The following is a 4,289-nucleotide window of genomic DNA, read 5'->3' on the forward strand; positions in this document are numbered from 1 at the left end:
TGCCTCTGTGCCATCTGCTCATCTCTTGCCTTCACAGATGAGTAAAGCTATCTTCACAGACATCCTAGAAAATTCAAGATGGTCCCACTATGCCTTTCTGATCTGAATATACAGCCAGTCTTTATTTCAATCTTCTCTACCACATACATCTGCTCAGCAGCTTCACCTAGTGAGAATTAGCCCAGGGTTGACTATGGTCAGCTTTACAGATTTTGAGCAGCGCCTTCCAGATTAGGCCTATTGGGGCTTGCAACCTCGGGGTCTGAGTGGTTCCACCCTCCTGGAAAGCAGGAACTTCTGTGGGCCTACACACCTATGTAGGTCACAAGGGGAGTGTGAGGAACCAGAGAGGAAAAGAAAAAAAAAAACAAAAAACAAAAAACAAAAAACTGCATCTTTGTCTCTGTGAGTAACAGGAAGGTTTCTGTAATTGAATTTATTTTCTTGTCTCTTAAACTGCTCTCACACCCTCAAAATGATTGCAGCAGGTCACATTGGCTGCCCCATATTATAAGTAACCTCTTTTCAGGCTGTATCTGCTCAACTTTCTCTCCTAGTAAGCATTCAATCTACTTATTTATCTCTTTATCTGAAATTCAGAACTCTAGGACAATCCTCTATGTCTGTCTTATTGGGTACCTGTCTTTGCTTCAGAGGATCCACACAGCCTTTTTGTCTAATCCACTACCTCTCTCATCCTAATTCGTGAAGAACATTTTTGCTGTATATAATATTCTTGGTTGACAGTTTTATAGATTTTTTTTTTCTTTCAGCACTTTAAATAATTCATTCTGTGGACTTCTAGACTCCAGTGATTCTGAGGAGAAATCAGCAATTAATGTTACTGTATGTGACTGTTTGTTTCTATCTCACTGCTTTATCTTTACAATTTGAGAACCTAACTATTATGTGTCTTGGTGTAGACCACTTTTGTTTTTTTACTGTTTCTAGTTCTTTTAGCTTCTTTTATTTATACATTCATGTCCTTCATTAGATTGGTGGAATTTTCTTTCATTATTTCTTCAAATATTATTTCTTCTCCATTCTCTCCCTCATCTCCTTCTGGAAATCCTATAATGTGCATAATAGGTATCTTTCTATCCTAAATTTCCATTAAACTGTGTTCTACCTTCTTGAGCCTTTATTCTTGTTACTTTTTAGTCTCTGTAATTTTAACCATTTTGTACTCAAATCTGCTGATTCCTTCTTCTGCCTGATTAAACTGTTGGTTACTGCTTCTACTGTTTCTCATTTCATTTATTGTCCCATTTAGTTGCAATATCCATATTGATAAAGTCATTATTTTGTTTTTGCATTGTTTTCTCTTTCTTTGACATCTGTGTCTGTATTTTCCATTTACTCATTATGTTTCTCATTGTTGTATTAAATTTTTCCATTTATTTTTCATTATCTGGTCATCACTACATGTGCTTTCAGGTTCATTTGGAAAGACTGTAATTTCTCTTTTCTTTGTATGTCTTTTGAATTTTTTGTTAGAACACTGGAATTTTCAAGGGTGTTAACTTTCTAAATTCTACCCTTATCTGTGTTTTTGCCTGAACTACATTAAACAAAAAAACTCTTAGCAGGTTGAGACTTTGACCTTTGCAAGTCATTTTCTCTGTCTCTTCCTGTGATAGCTCCTTCTCCCTGCTTGGTTTAGTTAGAATCCCAAAGTCCCTGATTAAGTTGTTTATATACTGGGAGGAGGGGAAGGCTTTAAAACTTTTGAGGAAAGATGGCATTAAAAGATTAGGTTATTTTTCCACAAATGTTTGCAGTCCCCTTGTACAATGTAGAGAAACTCTTAAATAGGACATCTATACTTCTTTAGGGAGCTGCCCTTCTCTATGTCAGTTGGAAATGTGTTCCTGGTTCATTTGTGGTTATCAGCTGAAAGCTCTGTTCCTGAGGCATATAGTACTGATGTGGGACAAAAATGTGCAATAGTGACTGGGACAGACACATTGAACTTTTGCCTATTGGTTTAGTTTCCATGCCTATATGAAATTAAAACTAGACTTTTGAGCAGCATTTTGAAATAGTTTATTAGGTTAAGTAAAATTATGCCCTGAAGGAATCCTGGTGTGGTGCTGTAGGATAAACACTGGACTGCAAGGTCGGCAGTTCAAACTCAACAACCGATCCTCAGCAACCCTATACAGGGTGACTATGAGTCAGAACTGATTTGACGGTTCTTAAAAACAAAAACAAAACTTTGGCTAAATTGTTACACAGTAATAGATATATAGTACACTTAACTCTTTAAATGGAACTATTTCCCCTTTATATCAGAATGTGATTGTTATTCGTGGAATATTGCCCATTATACTATCATACATATTTGTGGTTAAATCATAGACGCTCATGTAGGAACCTAATCATTCTGTGTGAGATTTCACCCTTACAAATATTAATTCCACTTTGTGGTCCAAGAGCATATGTCAAAAATGGGAAGAAATTGATTTTAAGAGTTGAGAAGACTGCGATAGTGTTTGTTTTTGCATTTCTTTATACCATTTGATTTATTATGTTATTTTATTTATATAGAGAGAATCTGTTGCTGTTGTTAGATGCCGTTGAGATGGTACCAACGCATAGCAACTTTATGCACAACAGAACAAAACACTACAAGGTCTTGTGCCAACCTTCCTGTCATTGCTATGCTTGAGCCCATTGCTGCTGCCACTATGTCAATCCATCTCAATGGGTGCCTTCCTCTTTTTTGTTGACTCTACAATTCACCAAGCATGGTGTCCTTCTCCAGGGACTAGTCCTTCCTAACCATATGTCTGAAGTGTAAGACACAAAGTATGGCAATCCTGGCTTCTAAGGAACATTTTATTTCTACATTTTGTCTTCCAACACAGATTGTTTACTCTCTTGGCAGTTCATGGTACTTACAATATTATTGTCCAACACCATAACATAAATGCATCAATTCTTCTATAGTCTTCTTTATTCATTGTTCAACTTTCACATGCATATGAAACTATTGAAAATACTATGGCTTGGGTCAGGTGCACCTTATTCCTCAAACTGACATGTTTACTCTTCTACACTTTAAAGAGGTCTTGACCGGGAGATGTACCTATGTAATACAGCCTTTGATTTCTTAACTGCTGCTTCCATGAGTGTTGATAGTTGATACAAGCAAAATGAAGTCTTTGAGAACTTCAATCTTTTCTCCATTGATAAGGATATTGTTTATTGGTCTAGTAATGAGGATTTTTGTTTTCTTTATATTGAAGTACAAGCCATATATAAAGGTCTGTGGTCTTTGATCTTTGTTAGTATTTTATGTATCCTTCACACTCAACAAGCAAGGTTGTATCATCTGCAGGTATTATGCTTTGCCCAATCCTGATGCCATGTTCTTCTTCACATAATATAGCTTCTTGAATTATTTGCTTAGCATACAGATTGAATAAATACGGTGAAAGAGTATAACCCTGCCACACAGCTTTCCTAATTTAAAACCATTCATTGTTCCCTTGTTCTGTTTGAACAATTACTTCATTTTGGTCTATGTACAGGTTCCTCATGAGCACATGGAGAGCATTCCAGAATACTCATTCTCCACAATGTTGTCCACAGCTTGCAAAGCCTTTGCATTGTCAATAAAGCACAGATAGACATCTTTCTGATGTTCTTTGCTTTCAGCCAAGTTCCTTATGATGTCAACAATGATGTCTCTTGTTCTACATCCTCATTTAAATCATTCTTGAACCTCTGGCAGTTTCCTGTCAATGTACATTTGTAGCACTTTTTAAATTATCTTTAGCAAAATTTTGCTTGCATGAGATATCAATGATATTGTCAAATGATCTTCACATTCCATTGGGTCACCTCTCTTTGGAATGGGTACAAACATGGATCTCTTCCAATCAGTGGCCAGGTAGCTGTCTTCCAAATTTTCTTGGCATAGATTAGTGAGCAGCTCCAGTGTTACATCAATTTGTTGAAAGATTTCAATTTGTATTCCATCACTTGCCAGATATCTGTTTTTTGTCAATGTGTTCAGTGCACATTGACATTCTTCCCTCATTATCATTGGCTCTTGATCATATGCTACCTCTTGAAATGGTTCACATCAATAATTTCTTCTTGGTACAGTGACTGTGTATTCCTTCCATTTTCTTTTTCTTTTCTTTTCTTTTTTAAATGCATCCTCTGACAAATGCTTTACTGACAACTTTCCATACAGTTAGTCAAAATATAAAAAAATACAGAACATGGCAGACAGACTCTTATACACTGGAAACCAACATAACAGGAGTCCCTTCTTA

At 36.2% G+C, this 4,289-nt stretch overlaps 1 pseudogene; it reads right to left on the bottom strand.

Moving 5' to 3' along the window:
• The window catches only part of LOC102817611, a 150,142-nt pseudogene that overhangs the window by 142,836 nt on the left and 3,017 nt on the right, over positions 1-4,289 (bottom strand).

This window comes from Chrysochloris asiatica, unplaced genomic scaffold (assembly GCF_000296735.1).
Source record: "Chrysochloris asiatica unplaced genomic scaffold, ChrAsi1.0 scaffold00038, whole genome shotgun sequence".
NCBI lineage: Eukaryota > Metazoa > Chordata > Mammalia > Afrosoricida > Chrysochloridae > Chrysochloris > Chrysochloris asiatica.